The sequence below is a fragment of the Lupinus angustifolius genome, chromosome LG02 (genome assembly GCF_001865875.1).
Source record: "Lupinus angustifolius cultivar Tanjil chromosome LG02, LupAngTanjil_v1.0, whole genome shotgun sequence".
Lineage (NCBI taxonomy): Eukaryota > Viridiplantae > Streptophyta > Magnoliopsida > Fabales > Fabaceae > Lupinus > Lupinus angustifolius.
In genome coordinates, this window is record NC_032010.1 from 15656720 (window position 1) to 15680920 (window position 24201).

The following is a 24201-nucleotide window of genomic DNA, read 5'->3' on the forward strand; positions in this document are numbered from 1 at the left end:
TTTCTTAATCTAGAGAGTTCCCTTTCGTTAAGCGCATCGAGCCAGGAGTGGACATCATCATCTGCAGACAAATCCAGATCCTCTTTCATCATTAGCTTAGCTAAAGTGGAATAGTATGACTGGCTTTCCGGAAAATGAGACGAAACCCGCTTTATCAATAACTAACTTATCTATCTTTGGCCACTGAAAATCGTACGGAAGCCTGACTTTGGGGTATAGGGAGAGATTATCAAGATCTGCAACATCATACTTGTTGTCCCTACTCAACTCAACTTATTAACTGCCCGTTCAAGGCGACTGATCTTCTCCATGAGAGGATCGAACAGTTGTGGTGGGATGTATGGCACTATTTGATTCATGGGAGTGAGAATTAAGGACACGACCGGTAATGCAGGAGGTTTTATTCGCGTTGATATACTTGACACTTTGCACTTTCAATCTCCCTTTTTTTTATGATAACAAACTCCACCCCAAATCTTATTTTGATGCATAGCTTGATGATGGTTATAGAATGCATGACTGTTAATTTTGCAAAGTTAAAGCGCATTGCTCCCCCTTAATGTATGTAGGTAGCTAAAAACGGAAGTTGAATATTATTTACAACATGCAAACACATCAAACAACAAAGCAACCTTTCTCCCCCTTTTGACATTATAAAAAAGATGAACAAGTCAATCTAGTCAAAATTAAGAAGAGTTATGGAATGAAATTAAAAATGTAATCAATCAATTAATTTTGGGAATTTAATTAATTAACCAGTTGAAGGAAGCTTGAACAAATGCACTTGTTGACAAACACTTAATCGATTAAATATGTATGTTAATCGATTAAATGGATAGAATATAGTAAATGAACAAATTTAATGACATGGAAGGTTATACAAAAACTAATTAAGCATAGAATGATCAAAAATTAATATCATAGCATATAAACAACATGCTTAATCAAAAGGAGAGATGCAGATAACCAATCATGATCATGTACCATTAAACATACATTCATACTATATATGATATAGATACGCATATGATATAGGCAATTTAAAACAAAACCAAAAATGATTAAAGTTCAATATCATGCATATCAAGTGATAAAAGTTCAACAAGAGTAGATAGTAACTATTACAACCCAATAAAAGCAAAGAGAAAATATGTCTCAAAAGTACAAAGCAACAAAATTCTTAAAATTAGTCGATAGAAGAATTCAGATTGTGTTGTTGCCTCTAAGATTTAGAGAGAAAAGGGGATAGAGAGGATTTGAAAAAAAATGCAAAAAACGTTGTTGTTTCTACTTTATATGTTGTCGTTAATCGGTTAAGAGTTGTACTTAATCGATTAATCATAGTTAAAATTCCAGATTTTCAAAAAAATAAGCCCAGATAATCGATTAACATGGGACGTTAATTGATTAAATTTCATGAAAAATAAAGTGTTGGCTACTGGAACTTATTCTAATCGATTAAGACTCGTGGTTAATCGATTAACAGTCATCAGATTTCTAGAATCAAGTAGCTTTTTGAGTTTTAGAAGCATGCAAAGATTTCTAACATATATCAAGCAATTTTAAGCAAACACACACACATATAGAGCTTATTATACTAGATCACGAATCATATTAGGAATATAATGCATTCAAAAAGTATTCATTTTGAAGCATATTAGACATTTAACATGCGAAGTACATAATAAAGTGTTAGACGATTTAATCAAGATATTTTTCCTCAAGGATTCCAAGTTCTCTTCGAAGAACATAGAAAGTATCTCGTGAGAGGGGCTTGGTGAAAATATCAGCTAATTGCTTAGTAGTTTCAACAAATTCAAGCACATAATCCCCTTTTTGAACATGATCACGCAAGAAGTGATGTCTGATTTCTATATGCTTAGTTCTCGAATGCAAAACGGGATTGTTGGATAGGTTTATGGCACTTGTATGATCACATTTAATGAGAATATTTTCTAGATTAAGACCAAAGTCCTTAAGTTACTGCTCCATCCATAGGATTTGAGCGCAACACACACCAACGACAATGTATTCCGCTTCAGCGGTGGACAAAGCAACACATGCTTGCTTTTTGTTGTGCCATGCAACTAAGGAACTGCCTTGTAAGTGACAAGTCTCACTAGTGCTCTTCCGATCCAACTTACATCCAGCAAAATTGGAATCGGAATATCCTACCAAGGATAATGAGGCATCCCTAGGATACCATAATCTCATATTTATTGTTCCTTTTAACATCTCATGATACGTTTAACAGCACTATAATGTGAAACTTTAGGAAATGCTTGAAATCTAGCATACATGCAAACACTAAAAATAATATCGAGGCGGCTCACAATCAAATATAATAAAGAGCCGATTGTCCATTGATACTTGGTTACCTCAATAGCTTTCCCCTTTTCGTCTTTGTCTAGATAACAAGCGGGCGCCATAGGTGTAAAGGGTTCTTTACATTTTTCCATGTCGAACTTTATGAGTAACTCCTTGCAGTACTTCGATTGATGAATGAAGATGCTACTTTCCATTTGTTTAATTTGTAGCCCAAGGAAGAAAGTCAGCCCACCCATCATTGACATCTCAAATTCTCCCTGCATCATCTCAGAAAATTCTCTACAAAGAATGTTGTTAGTAGATCCAAAAATTATATCATCAACATATATTTGAACTAATAATACATGATAATCTAATCTACGAATAAAGAGGGTAGTATCAACCATACCCTTCACGAACTCCTTTTCCAAAAGGAAAGAGCTCAATCTGTCATACCAAGCTCTAGGGGCCTGTTTCAGACCATAGAGAGCCTTCTTAAGCTTATATATGTGGTTCGGATATTTAAAATTTTCAAAGTCCGGAGGTTGATAAACATACACCTCCTCCTGGATATAACCATTTAGAAAGGTGCTCTTAACATCCATTTGAAAGAGCTTAAAGTTCATAATCGATGCAAAGGATAGGAGAATCCTAATGACCTCTAATCTGGCTACAGGAGCGTAGGTCTAATCATAACTGATACCTTCCTCATAGTTGTAGCCTTTGGCCACTAAGCGTGCCTTATTTCTTATAATCAAGCCATTTTCATCTAGTTTGTTTGGAAGACCCATCTAGTATCAATCACTGGATGTTCTTTTGGCTAGGGACCAAGTCCCATACATTGTTGCGCTCGAACTGGTTTAGCTCTTCTTGCATAGCTATACTCCAATGCACATCCTCAATAGCCTCATCGATGGTCTTTGGCTCGATTTGAGATACGAAAGCAGTGAAGTTACAAAAGTTATGTAAAGAACTACGAGTTACCACCCCCGTAGAGATATCACCTATAACTTTGTCAAGTGGATGATCTTTCTTGGTCTTCCATGCAATCGGCAAGTCCTGATGCTCATCTTGGACGATTTTCTCTACTTATTCTTCTTTGTCCCAATCCATGTCCTTAGAGTATGTTTCTTCTAAAGCACCTACAACATCATCAGAAAATACTTTTCTCTTCTCTTTTGGAGAAGATTCATCAAAATGAACATGTACAGACTCTTCTACTTGCATGGAATATTTATTAAACACTCGATAAGCTTTACTAAGCAATGAATAGCCTAAAAAAAATTCCCTCATCCACTTTTTCCATTGTATAAAATAAAGGATTTACACCCGAAAGCATCAAAATGAGCAATATTAGGTTTTCGACCTTTTTAAAGTTCATAAGGAGTTTTTAAAAAAGTAGGCCTTAAGAGTATATGATTTATCACATAGCAAGCAATATACACTACATCAGCCTATATGTACTTAGGAACATTGCTTTCGTTCAGCATGGTTCTAGCAAGCTCCTCTAGAACTCGATTCTTCCTCTCAACAACTCCATTTTGTTGAGGGGTACGAGGGGCCGAGAACTGATGCATGATACCATTGTTATTACAAAAAATTTCAAACTAGTAGTTTTCAAACTCGCCACCATGATCAAATTGAATGAATACAATTTTAAGATTAAACTGATTTTGAATTTTTTTGGCAAAGTTTTTGAAAGATTTGAATGCATCAACAATAGTGTCCATGTGAATCTAGAGAAATCATCCACAATTACTAAAGCATAGAAACTACCACCAAAACTCATTATTTATGAAGGTCCAAACAAGTCCATATGGAGAAGCTCCAAAGGTCTTGTTGTGGATATTACATTCTTTTTAGTAAAAGAGTTTTTAACTTGTTTACATTTTTGACAAGTATCACAAGTTTCATGAGTTAATCAAGTTTTGGTAGACCCTCAACCAAATTATTTTTAGACAGTTTATCTAGATGTTTTACATGAATATGAGCGACGCGCCTATGCCAAAGCCAATTATCATCTTCTTTAGATATAAAACATTTTGAAAATAGTATCGTGACATCTTCTAGGTTAACCATATAGAAGTTGTTAATATGATATCCGACAAATTTGACCTTATTAGATAAATTGTCACGAATTATGCAACACTCAGAGTTGAAAGATACAGGATTACTTTTGTCGCAGAGTTGGCTGATACTCAATAGATTGTGCTCCAGACCTTCAACGTATAGTACATTCTCGATTACTGCTTGAGTTGAGTTGCCAATTGTCCTAGTACCAAGTATCTTTCCTTTGTTGTTGCCTCCATACGTGACAAACCCTTTTTCTTTCAATGATAGATATAGGAATTTTGATCTATCACCTATCATATGCCTCGAGCATCCACTATCATGATACCAATGTTGCGTGGTTGCTCGTAGACATACCTGCAAAATAGATCACTTGCTTTTTTCAGGTACCCAATTTATATTGGGTCCTTTTCTGTTAGTAACCAGGGAGTTATCTCTCTTTTTCATCCAGACATATACACCAATAGGTATACCATACCTCTTGATATAGCAAGAGTATGAAGTGTGGCCATGCGTGCCACAATGGAAACATGTAGGAACTTTCTTATTATAAAACTTTTTATTAGGTCGTGTTACAGGTTTCCTATATGGTCTGTTCCTACGCATAGAGGGAATATATCCTAATCCAGTATGATCACCAACATTTCTAGTTATACTAAGCATAGTGTCTAATTGATTTTGACTTTCTATGAGTTTTGCGAGTTTTTCATTAAGTTTCAAATTCTCATTTTTCAAAGTCATGCAAGACTCACTGACAGTTGATTGACATAATTTATCATTTGAGCAATTGCATCTATTACAGGAAAATATTATATCTAAGGTTTCATTCTCAAGTTTCAGCTCATCTAATTCTTTTAATAATAATACTATTTTTTGTTCATTTAGAAGGATTAATCGTTTTGTATCAGAACTAATCCTATCTAATTTTTTTAATTCTTTTATGTAATTCAACATAAGCATTATATAAGTCCTCATAAGGAGGTGAATCATCAGAAGAAGAAGATGAGGTATGAAAGTAAACCTCATTGTTTACCTTCTTTGAAGTTGAGTCGCAAGCTTCATTTGTTCTGGTCATTAGGCATAGTTTGGCAGTCTCCTCTTCATATGAGGTGCTTGATATCGTATCCTCCTCTAGTACATGCCAAACAATGTAGGCCTTCTTTGACTTGAAGTCTCGAGGAGTGCTCTTCTCCGAATCAACTTTCTTGAGGTAAGTAGGACATTGAAATCTCATGTGTCCTAGCTTACCACATAAGTGGCAAGTGAAGCTCTCTTTGTTAACTTTGCCTTTTCTAGTTGACTCACGCACTTCTTTCTTCTGAAAACGTTTCAAACCTCCTTTCTTTAAGAATTTCCAGAATTTTTGTATGAGAAGGCTCAACGTTTCATCATCAATATTTGTATCAGACTCAACGTCTTCTCTATCTTCAGTAGGTTGAGACGTTGTTGCTTTAAGAGATATGCCTTTCTTATTGCGATTTGATTCCTCATGCATCGTCAAGCGCCCAAGTTCCATCTCGTGTTGTTTAAGCTTTCCAAATAATGTTGCCAAAGGCATGGAATCAAGATCCTTGGATTCCATTATAGTTGTAACTTTATGTTGCCATCTCCTATCAAGACAACGTAAAACTTTGTTAGTTAGTTCTCCTTTGGTAAAAAATTTATCTAGAGCAACTAAATGGTTTACTATATGTGTGAATTGCTTTTGCCTGTCGCCGATAGATTCACTCGGCAACATACGAAACAACTCGTACTCATGTGTCAGGGCATTCATCATGGCACGTTTGACTTCGCTAGTGCCTTCGTGAGTCACTTGTAAAGTGTCCCACATTGCCTTGGCACTTCGACATTGCGAAACCCGAAAAAAGACAGGGCCGACGTGATGATGATTTTAGCATGTAGGTTGTATTGAACCTTTTTACGTTCATCAGTGGTCCATAAACTCTTGGGCTTTTCTTTCGGTTCATCGTCCACTAGATGCATTGAGACGAAAGGCTCGTTGACTACAGATTCCCAAATATCTGAGTCAATGGCTTCAATGAATATTTTCATTCGGACTTTCCAGTAGGCGTATCCTTCGCCAGTGAATACGGGAGGACGGTTAATGGATGTGCCATCACCACCAAAGGAGTTGGTGGAATCCATTTGTTTTCCCTTTAGGATTACGCATATGTGGTTGAGCTTATACATTGTACTAGCTCTGATACCACTTGTTAGGTATCAGTGGACAAAACACACCTAGAAGGGGGGGGGGGTTGAATAGGTGTTGTGGTTACCAATTACTGTTTTTTGCATCAAAGCCCTATTCTGGAAAAAGCCTCAGTTAATCAATTAACATCTTGTCTTAATCGACTAACTAACATAAAACAACAAGTTGTAGAATGGCTTATTGCACAGCCACTCACCGATATTCAAGAACAGATAAAGTAGATATATTTGAAAAAAAATTAAACTATATATACCAAATTAACAGTATCCAAAATATCAGCTAATATTAGGCAATAATACGACTTAAAATATAAAGAGATCAGAGATAGAAAAAGCCTGCAACAAGGAATTTTATCCTGGTTCGTTTGCGGGTTCACTTGCAAACTACATCAAGTCCTCCCCTTCTGAACTCGGGAGATTTTCTTCACTAATATTGAAATGAATGTATTGTTACATGCAAAATTCCAATACAAACACTTAGACGCTCCCTTCTTAAATCCAAGAACTCACTTTCTTGGTTTGACTATTCTAATCGCCTAAGAAAACCTGTCTTGCGATCTAGCCCCAACCAATAACTCGTTCTAAACTCAAGACCTCTAAGTCTTGGTGAAGACTCATCGAATCTCTTAGGTCGTAATATACCAAGAGAAAACTTCTCTTATTACAACAAAAAATAGTACAAAAACAGAGTAATATAAAGCACAATGTTGCTCAAAATATTACAATTGAAACTCAACTAAAAACCCTATACAAAACTCACAAGTAATCATGAATATGTATGAGTTCATTAATATGCAAAAACACATAATTTTTATCCTAAAATTCTCCTAAAGAAATGCAAGAATCATGCAAGAAAAGAGAGGAAGGTTTAACATATTAAACCACATGCAATAAGATGACAATTAAAGCCTAAGCATGATACTATCTCTCACGATCTCACAATGTATTTTACTCTACCTATATGACACAATTAAGCACGAAAAAATATGCAACTAACAATTCTAAAAATGATTAAATGGTAAATAACCTGTATGTTATGCTTATCAACTATACATGTTTTACCAATATATTATGCTTAAGATGCACAAGTAACATGTATGATTAATGCATGAACATATAATAATCTAGATGACATATTTCATGTAAATGAATTGACTATTTTTAAGGCTTGTGAGAATTGCATATAAGTTTACCTAACCTAGACTCAATATTTAAGGCACACATCTAAGACTTCTAAAAATAACTCTATCAAAGAACCTAGTCTAGATATGAAAGCCTTGAGTCCATGGCATGTTGATTTGTTGAGTCATCTTCAAGCTTTCACTAAATCATTGTCTTCATCAAAACATAGGCAATCCAATATAGCTATACTTGACACTTAGCCCTTTCATAAAGTTTCAAGAATTGTTGTCTGGCTTGCATATCAAACAAAACTTCACATACGTCGAGCTCCCTCATTCCAATTGGCTGGTAGAAGTAGCCAACAAGGTCATAATAAGGGGAATCAAGAAAAGGCTGGATGAGGCTAAAGAATTTTGGCCCGACCAACTTCATCATATGCTATGGGCTTACCGAACAACTCCACATTCCACAACTAGTGAGTCCTCTTTCAACCTTACGTATGCCGTTATGGCCATGATCCCAGTGGAAATAGGAGAACCTACATTGAGGACTTTGTACTTTAATGAAGAGGACAATCCAAACCTGCTAAGGCACAATTTGGATTGGATTGAGGAAATAAGAGACAATGTCAGGATAAGGAGGCAATCGTCAAAAGAAGGTCAGCAGAAAATACAACTCCTCGATCATCCCCTGAAGTTTCGAAGATGGTACCCTAGTTCTCCGAAGAGCAGATATTAGCAGAGTCAAAGGGAAGCTGGCACCCAATTGGGAAGAATCCTATCGAGTGATAAGCAAAACCCATAAGGGCACTTACAAAGTATAAGACTTAGCCGGTAAGGAGGTCCCCCAGACTTGGAATGTTGCCAACCTACGTATTTTCTATGCTTGAAATGTAATGTCAACCCCGTTCGGGGTTGGACAACCCTTTATAACACGCAAAATACATATATGATAACAAAATATTATTATTTCGTGTTTCTATCATAGGGTTGTCTTATTCCAGTACCTATACCCGCAAATGCGCGGATCATGTCTCCTTTGACGGCGGTCCAATAAATCATCCACGGCGCGGGCCTTTTGCCCCTTGACCGGTGGCCCAATATCTATACCCCCAAATTCACGGACCATGTCCCCCTTTGGCGATGATCCTATAAATCACCTAAGGCACATGCCTTATCTCCCTTGAACAGTGGTCCAATATCTATATCCCCCAATGCGCGGACCATGTCCCCATTTGGCAACAGTCATATTAATAACCCAAGGCATGGGCCTTGTCCCACTCTACTAGTGATCCAATATTTATACTCCCCAAATGCACGAAGTATGTCCCTATTTGGCAGTAGTTAAATTAATCACCCATGGTGCGGACCTTGTCTCCCTTGACCTGTGGTCTAGTATTTAGCAACACCCCTCAAAATTGTGGACCATGTCCCCCTTTTGACGGTGGTCTAATTCAATCACGCAAGGCGCAAACCATATCTCCCTTAATCAACAACCCACCAACAAGGTTGTCTCGTTCAATTTCAAGATTCAAGTATTCATCTTGTTCTGATCTAGGTTGAAGTTATTGAAATTATTTCTGGCCAAACTATCGTTCAGATCTGCATTCAAATTATTTCCAGCCAAATTATTTTCTTGTTCAGATTCAAGATTATCAATCTGTTCAATTTATCATTAACACCGACCAAGATTACCTTCAGGTCCAACTTCAAGTTCAAGTCCAAGTCCAAGTTCAAGTTCAACTTCAGTTGTTTCGGTCATCGTTTTTTCTAATCAAGGTTTTCTCATTTATATTCAAGTCATTTGGCTTATTTCCATCCAAGATTACCTTGTCCAAAGTCATCTTCAGTTGTTCTGGTCATCATTGTTTCCAATCAATGTTATCTCGTTTCTATTCAAGTCAATTGATTACCTTCAGGTTACCTTTAAGTCATTTGTTTCCAATTAAGGTTACCTTTAGTTGCATACTATTAACTAGAATGCCAATTCCAGTAAAAGTTGTCTTCAATTTTGAATTATTAATTGGAAGGCTAATTCCGGTTAAGATTGTGTTCAGTTTTGATTTATTAATTTGTAGGCCAATTCCGATCGAGACTGTCTCCAGTTTTAGATTATTAATTAAAAACCAACTTCGACTAATCTTAACTTCAATGTCAGATTATTATTAGAAGGCCAGTTCTGGTTGGAATATTATCCATTCGAATTATACTTTAAGCAGTAAAAGGAGAGAAAATGGCAACTTAGATGCAAGGAAAATATAGTTTATATTATAAATAAAAAAATGGTTGTAGGGTCCTACAATTATTACAAAGGCACTCATGCATCCCCTTTTACTCAGGACAAGCAGCTTGATGATGTTTCCATCCTCCTCCACCATCAGCTCCTCATCTTGGACATATGCATTTATGTGCGTCCAAAAGCAATCCTCACCTAGGTGCACGAAGTTCACCCGGGCCAAGGCGTTGTCCCAAGCAAGATATGCAGCATCCGTTGTGAGGCCGGAGATGGCATCCCGCTCTACCGCCAACTCGTCCCTCTCTAGCATCAGAGCGACCACATCCTCAGTCAACCGAGCTATTTCCTCTTGGCCCTGGTTGCGAGAGTCTTGGGCAACCTACTCTTTCTCTTCCGACAGCTTCAACTTGTCATTGAGCCGACATATTTCGCTCTTGGCATCTTCATTGTGGGACATCATACCGGCCAAATCTTCATGGGAACCTACCAGCTTCCGTTGGGCAGCCAGACTGCTATGCGAGCTTCCTCATGGCGGTAGGCCAAGGAAGATAGTTCTTAGCTAACCGTCGTCGACTAGGCTTCCAGACCCTTTAATTCCGCCTCGTGAGAGTCCTTCAACTTCTAGAGGTCGACAAAGTGACATTTTTGCAGTGACCTCAAGGCCTCACCCCTAATATGTCTCATCATGTCTTGAATTGAGGCCTCGTCTAGCACTGCCTTCACCTCATCAGGCACCAAGTTTAGATCGACCTTATGGGGGATGGAATACCCTACAAGAGGCCAGTCACTTGAACTTGCGGTTTTCCCCTTCCCCATAGAGTGGCTGATGGCATGATGAGGGATGATCACGTTCGAGACAGAAATCACCTCTTGTACGGGTGGGGGAGCCATCCATGCATCGACCGCCACTGAAACAGTAGAAGCGATCAGACACATCTGGACTATTTGAATCTAGTTGGTCGGAATAGGAGGAGGGGGTGAGAGATATAATCCTCATTGGGTTGAATTAGGAGCATCCCCCCGACTAGCTAGAGGAAGGAGTTGGCGAATCTATCAGTGCACACTTGCCTGACCTGGATCCTCGATGGAGAAACTTGCCCAATAATCAGCTCTTCTCTAGACGGTCAACCATAACAGCTACAAAAAAAAAGAGGAAAGAAAACATCAGTTACACGATCAACTCACTAAGTTGTGAGCCCATAGTAACGCGATACCTAACATTATTTTGGTTGCCTCTCTCTCCAAACCAACAAGGCTTTCAAAGTCATAACTGAACTTCTTGGCTAGCTTCTAATGAAGATTCCCATTCTAGGAAAACTTGAAAAGATGCTTCCCTATGGGGCCATATGCCCACTGATGAGTCGATTCCCAGATCTCAACCAGGTAGAAACCCTCTTCCAATTCTTGACCAAGAAGGCAAAGGTGTGGAACAAGGCGTGCTTGTTCTTCGACTGAAAGCAGTTCCACCAATGATGGCTAAGCTTCTCTTCATTCGGGTTGGTATTGTGGTCACCAAAAACATCAAGAAGAACAAATGAACATTGCAAGGGAACTTTATCATCTTGTAATGAAGATCAAACACTCAGATAAATCCCCAAACGTTCGGGTGTAGTTGGGAATAGGCGACTTGGATGTGATTTAGCACATCCACATACCATTCCTCTAGAGGGATTCGCAGCCCGATCTTGTGGGTATAGTAGTCGTACAAGTAGAAGTTATACTTGTCTCCCCGGTCCACCTGAATGTCTTGGCAAACCCTTTCTTCGGAGCATGGGGCATACAACACAATGCAATTTGATGGTTGTGCCACCAATGTAACCTTGGGATGCTTATCCTTAGGGAAGTATATGGGGATACCCAACACGTCTTGGTCAACCCATCAGTAGCGGAAGTAAGGACCATCTAGACCCTCGAGGATCGGAAATCGATCCACTCTAGCTAAATAAGATCTTGCCATTGTTAACATGTTAGTAGAAAAGGCGTAGGACTCCAAACTGGATTCCCCATCCAAGACTGGGTGCCACTTCTCCAAAAATGTTGCTAGCTCCAACAACACTATTGATCTTCTGGCCCATCCCCTCCTTAAATTGGCCAGCAAGGTCGAAAGTTCAAAATCACTCAATGTTCTCATGACGACCCGAGTCTGTCTACGATAAGAGGAAGGCCTTACTCACTGACCACGTTTGGTCGACCGAGTGATGAAGATGGGCGGAGGTCCGAACAAGACCTCCACCTCATCAGGAGTAGACCCATGCTCGGCGTGCAAAAATGGGAGAGGTAGTCGGCAAGGAAGCATACTCGGTAGCAGAAGATTTCAGAAAAACAGGATGGAGAGAATGAAGGAGGTTCCCCACTATTTATAGTTAAGGATGGACCACCTCCTCTCACTGCTCAGTAACGTGCTCTTCCTGCTCGTCCAAAAAATACTCGAGTGTAATCAACAGAGACCCAAGAACCAAAGCAAAAGACAACGAGAAATTAATCGAAGAGTCTCACTCAAGTACCCTATGCCATAAAAAAAACTTAATGATAAAACTAACGTTGAACAACCACGTGTCAACCAACTCAAAACCCTAATGATGACAAAGAGTCTACCAACATGCTCGACTATCGAGCATCCTACTAGACTAAGAGCAACTGTTCCACCTCGGTCAAATGGATGCCCCATCTAATTGGGTGGTCTTCTCCTCCAACCGACCAAGGTCCAGACACGGCCAAATGAAGGACTTCACAGGCTCATTAACTAGACTTATTAGATCGGGATTGGGACCACTTCTGCCTGCCACGCCGCCAAGAACGTGCTGCCACACCACCTGCAATCCCATCTACCCTCATTTCAATTCGACAAGGACATGCCTGTGATGCGGCTACGAGACCTGCCACAAGCTACAAGTTAGTTATGCATAGATTGTGAACCTGCCAAATCTACCTAACATGGAAAAAGCAACCCCGATAGGCCAGAATGATCAGCCATACCAACAACATCCTCTATAGCCACGTCCTCCATCTTAACCATTATAAATAGGGGTCTTCCGCAATAGGAACTATCTTAACTTATCTATCATCACTTGTCATTATAATTCTCTATTTACCTATTGTCTCTCATTTATTTCTCCCAAACATTACATTTCTAATCTCATACTGACTTGATCATCGAAGAACCTTTTCAGGTATTTTCACCAGTGGGTCCACGTCTATATTTGTCTAGATACCAGAAGAACTCTTACCCTGACCTCTAGTCCGACCTACGCAATCAACCACAAAAGAAAAAAATATTTAATGGAATTGGTTATCTAACATTCTATTATGAATTTAGTTGCTATCATTTAGTCCCCTCAATATTATACTTGCCATCAACCTAGATTTACAAAAAAGAAGTCATCATATTGATTTTTCGAAGATTAAATTTGTCACCAACTTAGTTATATAAAAAATATAATACCATATTAGTTAAAAAAATTGTCATCATATTAGTCTATTAAGTATTAAATACCTAAGTCGAATGATACTCACTAGGAAGACAAATTGTATATATGTTATTATTTTTTGTCATAGTTGAGTGGTCTTCAATCGAGAATAAGTCTCATAATCACCATTTTTTAAATCATGAATTATTGTTTCTAGAACTTTCATACATATCCTATGTAATAAGTCGAGTTCATAAAAAATGAGTAATTTTTACACCTCATTTATACATCAAAACCCAACATCTACTTTTTATTAGAGAAAAAGAAAAATATATCAATTGATCAAGTGGTTTAAAATTTCATTAGATCCTAAAAAGATCAAGATGTCAAATATATGATTTCGGAGAGTAACGTTTGTTGGGAAGGACAACTATATATCACAAAGAGATTAGTTTATTGCCTAAAAAAGTATAGAGATATTCTTGATAGTACCAAGAAAAAAGAGAAAAGGGAAAATTACATGTATATATAAGAAATGGTGCATCATTTGTCGAATTTTAATACACAAATAATCTACATTATATTAAAATAGTTGTCTTATTTAATATGCTAATTGTGAAATTTGATTTTGTCATTTACATTTTTATTATAGCCACCAACTTAGTGTTTCCTAGATCCTGTTGCCACCAACATTATCCTCAAAATAAATTCTTTAGCAAAAATTTCCCTCAAATATTAATTTTGCAATGAAATTAGTCCTTTAGTTAACATCTTAGCAAAGGGAGTAATTTGATGACCAATTTAATCTTCAAGAGACTAATAATATGACAAATATTATTATAGTATTTAGTTGATGATAAATATAATATTCAAGGACTAATATGAATTTTTTTATTGAAAGACTAATTAGACCCTACCATAATCTTTGGAGGATTAAATTGACTATTAATTATATTAAAAATATTGGAAAATGAAAATTGAAAGAAAAAGAAGTATGGTATGTGAATGAGAAAAGATTGTTAAAAAAATTGATCATAGATATTAAAGGTTTAGTGTATTCTGATTATCATGAAAAGAAGAGTTATCTATACGGTATACCAAATACATTCTTGTATTTTTAAAGGGAATACTAACAGTATGATAATTATTCAAAAAATAGATAAAAATAATAAGAGCTCTTTAAATATTTGTTAATGTTTACATATTGTTCCATCTGGTTATTAGGGTGTCCTAACTATTCAAAGGTAGTCACATACTTGACCAAGCAAGGCTGAGTATGACAGATCAATGAGCTTATCCGAAAATTAACATCTTCATGACCGAATATTCCAAGTCGGGCCCAGGACTACTTCCCACCTGACACGCCACCGACAACGCACTACCACACCACCTTGAAAATCACACCTACCCTCATGCTACATGACAAGGACAGACTACAGTACGACTATCAGGCCTGCCACAAGCTATAAGTCAACTATGTGCAAAGTACGGTCCTGCCAAAGTCGCGTGGCAGTCCCCGATAGGTCAGGATGGTTGGTCTTGCCAATAGTATCCTCTAGGGCCACTAGCCAACTCAACCACTATAAATAGGGGTCTCCCCCAACAGGAAGTATCATTAAATCCCTCATTACTTGTTATTACTATACTCTACAGTTTTATTGACTTGATCGTCAGAGAACCTTTTCATGTACCTCCATCGACGGGTCCAAGTCACCTACATCCAAATTCCTGAAGAGCTTCAACCAAGACACTCAAGATCTCATACCCAGACATCTAGCCCGACTAAAATTTTCATCCATAAAAGAATATTGGAGTCATCTATGACTTACCTACAACTATGTTGACCACCAGAAGTCATGCAAACCCTACCAGCTACATTGAACAAGCACCCACCAACATGCCCCCGAACCATGCAGAACAACTATTCCAACAAGCCAGCCTCAGCAACCATACCACCCTAGAAAAAACTCCGCCCACCATGCATCAACTCCTGTAGATCATGGAAAGACATGAAAAAATAATCCACCAGCAACTCCTCACGACCAGTCACCCAAGTACGTACCATTGAATCAGCCGATGAATCACGCCCAATCCGCAACCCACCTATGCATACAAAAACTACAAACAAATCTCACCTCTCTGATCACAACATCTGCGGAGACAAGCATCCCTTTACCGACAACATTATATCTTAGCCCCTGCCAAAACATTTGGCCCGATTAGCACCATACACACCTCCAACCCTCAAGACAACATTGACACTTTTGATGCATCTATGCTTTTCCATGGTGCAAAGGATCCTATCATGTGTCGGGCCTTCCCACTAACTTTAAAGCGCACTGCTCTCCAGTGGTTCACTCGGCTGGCCCCGAGTAGTATTGATCAATGGTCCACCTTCGCCAGCCAATTCAACATCCTCTTCACAGCTAGAAAAGAGCACCCAAGGTTGTCCTACACCTTGTCTAGGATTCGACAAAGTTTGCATGAACCTATCCGTGCATACTTGGACAAATTCAATGTTGAGGCCATAAAGGTCCGAGCATTATGCTTGGAAGTAGTCGTCCATGTGTTTGTCATGGGTATCAAGGATGACCTTTTTTAGAATAGAGCTAGCCACGTAGTTTGATCTCACTATGGAAGACCTATGATCCAAGGCCCAACAATTTATCAACTTAGAAGAAATCCACACCGTTCGATCACTCAACCCCCATAAGAAACCAAACGATTAAAGTTTCACGACCACCCAAGAGATGACCACACAAGGATATCTTGCAAGCCCAAATACGCGGCGATCCCCAAGCCGGGGATGGGCAGATATATATCGACTGAACAATTAAAAACGGAGGAGCTCTATTGACATTAACACCATATCTGGAGGGTTTATCGTGGGAGGCACATCAAGGTCCACACAAAAGTGATAGATACAGGAAGTTATGCAATTAACCCCCAAGACTTCTCAAATCAATAGACATACTCCCCCATCTCCTTCAACGATCATGATTATGAGGTCATCGTCCAAGAATATGATGATCCTCTGGTCATCACCGCAAGATTGAATAACAAGAAGTTCGGTAGACTCTTCATTGACTAGGGGAGTTCTACTAATATCATGTTCCATGACTTATTTGAGAAAACGGAGTTGAGCGACTATGACCTAGTACCATATGATGGGCAGTTGGTTGGTTTCACTAGGCAAGGCATAACTCCATGAGGCTATATGGATGTATGGTTGACCATCACCGATGAACCCCTTAGCAGAACAATCTAGGCCAAGTTCTTGGTTATAAACTGCCACTCAGTATACAACGTTATCTTGGGTCAACCAATGCTAAACCATCTTGAGGCTGTGGTTTCTACCCCACACTTGTGTATGAAATTTCTCCCCCCTAACCTCCGGGTGTGCACCATCCATAGAAGCCAGCATTCTCTACCCCCTTGTCAACAAATCAACATTAGTACACCTCAAAGTGTGGACTATGTGGAGAGGGCTTAGTTCCCCTTGCTCAGATTCACATTCAAGCTAGTGAACTTGGTCGGACTCATATCTAATATGGTAAACATCACTACCTTTGAGTCCGATTTTATCTATCATTAGTCCTTCCAGATTAACATCATCTCGTACTCTGAAACAATTGTTTTTATTAGTCATGTCCCCAATCAAGTTCAACATAATAACTTCTCCAAGTCGAGCTTTTTTTACTATCTTTGAGGTGTTTACCTTCAACATCCTCAAACTACCCCGACTAAGACTACTTCATTCAAGGATTCAATTACTTATGGTATTAATACCTCTGGCCAAGATCATTTTACTAAACTAATGGGTTAGCCCTTTTTTTAACCACACGACAAACTAAAACACTCGGTTTGCTAAGACATGCTAAGATTGAAATAATTATATTCGGCTAATATATCTTTGGTTTTCAATTGTTATTCAAAGTATAAAGGTCGACCAGTTTCGCTTTTATGACGATATTAATAGCAACAGACTTGTTAATGAGGTTATTTCAAGTCAAGGGTACCTTACCAACAATAGTTAACTTCTCACAATGCAAAAGGTAAATGAAGGCAAACCAAATACAGAATAAGAAAATTCATTGATATAACAAAGAAATTGTAGGAAAAGTACAAAAAATCCTATGAGCTATTTCATGGCACTCAAGCCTCCCCCCCTTCGCGGGATTGACAACTTCACATTAGAGCCATCTTCCTCCAATGACAATTCCCCATATTGGACACACATTGATGTGTGTCCAAAACTAGTCCCCACCCGGGGACTCCATACTGATTTGGGAAAAAGTGCTGTCCAATGTGAGGTACGTTGACTCTAATGTCAAGCTGGAAATTGAATCCCGCTCTGCCGCCAGCCCATCCCCCTCCAACCTCAGGGTAGCCACCTCTTCAGTTAGGCGGAAAATCTCCTCCCGGGCTCGGTTGAGGGAATCCTGGGTCGCCTGCCCCTACTCATCCGACAACATCAACTTATCATTAAGTTGAAGGATCTCGCCCTTCGCCTCCTCATAATGTGCCATCAAGCTATCCATCTCATTCTGGGAGTTGACCAATTCCCGTTGGGTAGTCAGGACGGCTCGACGGTCTTCCTCATACAGGTGGGGCATACCAGAAAGGTTTTGGCCAGACACCATTATCTAGGCATCCAACCCTTTCACTTCCGTCGCATGGGCCTCCTCCACCTTCTATAGCTCTACAGAGTGGCAATCCCGAACAGCCTGCAGGATCTCGCCCCCCATTCGCTCAGTTATTGCCTCCTCGCCTTCCAATTACTTGGTGATTGACGCAACCATGATGGAGGTCACCTGGACCGCCGAATAATTTGACTCAGTAGTCGATTCTTCTCTAGGCGCTCGACCACGACAACTTCAAAGAGGAGACGAGGATGAGTATGCAACCAAAAACTTATAAATTGTAGATTGACGGCTTAATACCTACCAAACTGACGTTCAAAGGTCTGGTCGCCTTTAGATAGGTCCGAATAGGATATTGTCGAGCCACTATCGACCAATCCCAACATTACCTGGCTGCCTCAATCAGTGGAACCTCGAGGCTCTCAAAGGCATAATTGAACCTTTTGGTCGATGTTTGATGGAGGCTGCCAATCCAAGATAACAGGAAATAATGCTCTCCCCAGGATCCAAAGGCTGACTGATGGGCTGCTCCCCGAATTTCAACCCGATAAAACCCTGCTTTCTAGTTTTTGGCAGAAGTGTTGAAGGGATGGAACAAGGCGTGTTGAAAATTTGCTTTATGTTGTTTTGTTGAAAATCTATGTTTTATGATATGCATTGTGATGTTTATTTTGTATCTTATGAATATGTATGCTATATATATTATGCTAAAAACTCTTGGCTTTTCTACTTTTTGATGAAGTCAAAAGGGGGAGAAAAGTTAGGAGGAGTGTATCTTCTGTCAAATTTCTTTCAGGCACATAACTCCAAATGAAATAGGGAGCATACAAAATAGGGGGAGCATACTCAAGCCATCTTAACATATCTCAAAGTATGTTGCTCTTATAAAACTACATTATTAAAGAAGATATTGGTTTGTCATCATAAAAAAGGGGGAGATTGTGAAGAAGATATTTGATCCTGACCTTGGCACGGTTTGGATGAAGACACCAACATCACCAAAAATAAGAAAATGAAGAATACTTATGAAGACAACGAAGACAAAGCTTCAAGATATATTAGTCTAAGTCTAAATAAGTACTTCTACCTTATACTCTTGAATATACAATAGTAGTAATGCTCGAACTAATTTTAAAAGAAAATTGAAACACTTCAATATACTCAAACCAAGTTTCAAAAATAATGTGTAACGGGTTACTGCATCTAAGTAACATGTTACGTGTGTGAGAAAACAGTTATCCAACTTAAAATTGATCATAGTAATCCATTGTTGTCTTTGAGTAACAGATTACCAGTTTTAATGAAGTTGAGTAACCAATTACCCACTTGCTGTAATCGATTACTCTAAATCGAATTTAAATGCCCAATGGACATAATGTTTGGGTAATCGATTACCCACTAGTTGTAATCGATTACTGAGAGTTGTTGTATCAGATTTCAGATTTCAAAATGGAAGGTTTTCATCCCAAACGAAATGTCTTCACTCCAATCAATTCCTACCCTTTTTTATAGGCACTATGGGTGATTAGAAAGTCTATTTAAAGGAATTGAATCTCACAGCACAAACACATAACTCTTATACAAATTTTAAAAGCTCTTACACATATTCTAAAATTATTTTTTTGCACTTTTGGCAACTAGTTCTTAAACTGACAAAGTTGATTTTTCTGAAGTTGCTTAAAGTAAAGTGTTTCAAAGTTTACCAACTTATAAAGAGCATTATTACTAAGTATACAAAAGAGTTTATTGGATTGCAAGTTATATTACTTTCAAATTTGTAAAGGAAATCTGCCATTGTTGTACATTCTTCATTTCTATTGCATAATACTTTCTTTCGCAAGGGTGTGATAAGAAAGGGGATTAGAATCACTTGGAAATGTGTTTTTCTTAGAGTGAATAAGGTTTAGGGAGTGTGTAGGATACATAGAGATCTCGTGGTGAGATATTGTAATTGCAACTCATAATCTTTAGTGAAGAAATATCTTGTGTTGCAAGAGTACTGGATGTAGCCTTTAGTGGGCAAGAAGGTGAAACAGTATAAAAATCCGTGTGTATTCTCTTTTCCCTTATCTCTTTGATTATTTATCTGTTTAATTTCTACATATATTTTCCGCTGCACTATAACTCTTGATTTTGCAGAAAAAGTGACCATAATTTTAAGTCAACTAATTCACCCCCTCTTAGTTGCAATCTCATTCTTATAATTGGCACCAGAGCTATTTTTGAGTAAGATATTCTCAAATCTAATCCTATATTGAAGATTTCCTCAAGATCATTCCTAGGAGAAGGTTCCAACATCAACTGCCCTCCAAGCTTTGTTGGAGAGTGCTATGACTTTTGGAAAATCAGAATGAGGATCTTCATAGAATGTCAAGACTTTGACATATGGAATGCAATTGAAGAAGGACCATATGAACCCTTAACTGTAATCAACAGCGTAAGAGAAGTAAAGCCCAAATCTTCATGGAATGATGAAGATAAAAAGAAGGTGCAATATGATCTCAAAGCAAAGAACATCCTCACATCAACAATTGGTATAGACGAGTTCTTTAGAGTATCAAACTGCAAATCTGCCAAAGAAATGTGGCATACTCTAGAGACAACACATGAAGGAACAGAGGAGGTAAAAAGAACAAGACTCAACACTCTTTCCCAAGAATACGAAATGTTTCGTATGATACATGGAGAGAAAATTTTGGATCTTCAAAAGTGGTTTACTCATCTTACAAATCACCTTATTGCACTTAGTAAGGTACTATCAAACAGTGACTTGAACTTGAAGGTTCTAAGATCACTAACCAGAACACGGCAACCCAAGGTAACAACCATTTCTGAAAAGAAAAGTTTATCGAAAATGTTTTTGGCTGCTTTGTTTGGAAAATTATAGGAACATGAATTAGAACTCAACCAACTTGACCAATATGAAGAGCAAGAAAGAAAAATAAGAATATGTCTCTTAAGGTGAAAGTAGACAAATATGAATCATCAGAAGATGAATCTTATAAGGAAGAAATGGAAGACATGAGTCTTCTTGTAAAGAAGTTCAACAAGTTCCTTAAAAGGAACAATAGTGGTAAAACTGGACAAATGAGAAAATTCACCAAGAACAATGACGATTCCACTTCAAACCAAAATTTCACATGTTTCGAATATGGCAAGCCTGGATATATGAAGATGGACTGTCCAAACTTGAAAAAGAACTCCTTCAAATGGAATAATGAAATGTGGACTGGACGGAGAACCTACATTGCTTGGAAAGACAATGATACCAGTTCCGCTTCTGAACAAGAAAATGAAGAACAAGCAATCTTTCCTTGATGGCATCTCATCATTCTAATGATGAAGAGGTAAATAATACTCAACTATATTCTTCTGAGTTACAAACTGCATTTAATGACTTGTGTGATGAATATGTTAATCTTATAAAAATGTTTCTAAAACAAAAAACTCAGTTAGACGCATTTAGAAACAAACCCTCATCATCTTCATGTCAAAACTACATTATTATTGAAAATAAATTGTCAACTTTAAGTCTAGAACTTATTAAGATAAACAAGAGTAGTAAAAGTTTAGAAAATATCAATAATGATCAAAGACACTCAACAGAGCAAAGAGGTCTCGACTATTCAAAAAGCCATGTTTCTAAGAAACAAAGTGTCTCAGCTAAGATAAACTTTGAAAAACAAAGTATCCATGCATTTAAAAATAGTAATAATAAATCTAGGATACATAACCATCATTCCACATGTACATATTGTAAAAACCATAGACATACACCAAATACTTGTCAAACTAGAAAATATGGTGTACCCCTAGGTCATTTTAGATGGGTTGAGAAAGGTACTAACTATGTAGGACCCAAAGAATATTGGGTACCTAATAAAACTTCAACTATTTTGCAGGAAAATTTGAGAGTCGCCTGCAACTGATGGTACTTGGATAGCGGTTGCTCAAAACACATGACAAGCGATAGAACAAGGAAAAAATACTTGGAGTTGGTAGAATTGGCAAGCCGCCCTCAACAACCATAGAAAGTGTATTATATATTGAAGGACTCAAGCACAATCTTCTAAGCATAAGTCAATTATGCAATAAAGGCTTCCATGTGGCGTTCTACCTAGATAAGTGCATAATCGAAAGGAAGAATTCTCAAATAACATGTTTAGTTGCTTATGATAATCATGATGCATGGCTTTGGCATAGGATAATTGCTCATATACATATAGACCATTTGAATAAACTCATTAAGAAAGATCTGGTTGTTGGTTTACCCAAAATGAAGTCTGTTAAAGACAAACTATGTAGTGCTTGTCAAATGGGTAAACAAACAAAAGCTTCTTTTAAACCTAAGCATATGGTTTCTTCTGATAGACCCTTGCAGTTACTACACATGGACTTATTTGGCCCCACAAGGACAAAAAGTTATGGTGGAAACTATTATGTTCTTGTTATAGTAGACGATTTTTTGAGATATACTTGGACTCTATTCTTAGTTCATAAAAATGAGGCATTCAAAGCCTTTAGCATTTATGCTAAAAGAATTTAGAATGAAAAATCACTATAAATTGCTGCTATAAAAAGTGATCATGAGGGAGAATTTCAAAACTCTTCATTTGATGAATTCTGTTATGATCTTGGAATAAATCAAAAAAATTCTGCTCCTAGAACACCACAACAAAATGGTGTTGTAGAGAGAAAGAATCCACCACAACAAAATGGTGTTGTAGAGAAAAAGAATCGGTCTTTGGAAGAACTGGCTCGTACAATGTTCAATGAAACTAACCTCCCAAAATATTTTTAGGCTGATGCAGTAAGTATTGCATGTTATGTTTCAAAATGAGTTCTTATAAGACCAATTCTTAAGAAAACCCCCTATGGACTGTTGTAAATGCTTTGTTTTAAATAATGGTAAGGATAACTTACGCAAGTTTGATGCAAAAGTTGATGAAGGTATCTTCATAGGCTACTCTCTTACGAGTAAAGCTTATAGAGTTTTTAATAAAAGAACTCTAGCTATGGAAGAATCTGTTCATGTATCTTTTAATGAAACCAATCTTGTGATAAAGGATGGGTTAACCTTTGATGAAGAGGACTTGCCAAGTTCCCCCGCTAAAGAAAATTCTATTAATGATTCTACAAGTAATACTGAGCATTTGAAAATGGATGATGATCTATCTTCTCAAGAAGAGCATATTCACTCTGATTTACCAAAAGAATGGAGAACTCATCAAGATCATCATATTAACAACATCATTAGTGATATAAGTAAGGGTGTCACTACCCATTTAATGCTAGAAAATACTTGTCTAAACATGGCCTTCGTCTCTTAAATAGAACCCTCCAAGATTGATGATGCAATCGAGGATGAACACTGGATTCTTGTGATGCAAGAAGAATTAAACCAGTTTGAGAGAAATTAAGTTTGAGAACTTGTTCATAGAGCTAAAAATAGGCATGTTATAGGAACTTGTTGGGTATTTCGAAATAAATCTGATGAAAATGGTATTATTGTTAGAAACAAAGCTAGACTAGTAGCCCAAGGATACAATCAAGAAGAAGGTATAAACTGTGATGAAACTTTGGCTCTGGTTGCCAGACTTGAAGATATTACACTATTACTTGCATATGCATGTTCTTTAAATTTTCAGCTATATCAAATGGACGTAAAGAGTGTTTTTCTAAATGGATATATTCAAGAAGAAGTGTTTGTAGAACAACCTCCTGATTTTGAAGATTACAAACATCCTTCTCATGTTTACAAATTAAAGAAAGCTCTTTATGGCTTGAAGCAAGCTCCACGAGCATGGTATGATCGTCGAACCAATTTTTTACTTGAAAAAGGATTCATCAAAGGGAAGGTCGGCACTACACTCTTTATAAAGAAAATAAATCATCATACTCTTCTTGTTCAAATTTATATAGATGATATTACGTTTGGTTCTACTAATGAAGTTTTGTGTAGTGATTTTGGAAAAATGATGCAAAGAGAGTTTGAAAGTTGAAATTAAGTTGAATCACTTTACTTTTTGATTTTGCTTAAAGTAAAGTGTTTCAAAGTTTACCAACTTATAAAGAACATTATTACTAAGTATACAAAGAAGTTGATTGGATTGCAAGTTATATTACTTTCAAACTTGTAAAGGCAATCTCCCAATGTTGTACATTCTTCATTTCTATTGTAGATTACTTTCTTTCACAAGGGTGTAATA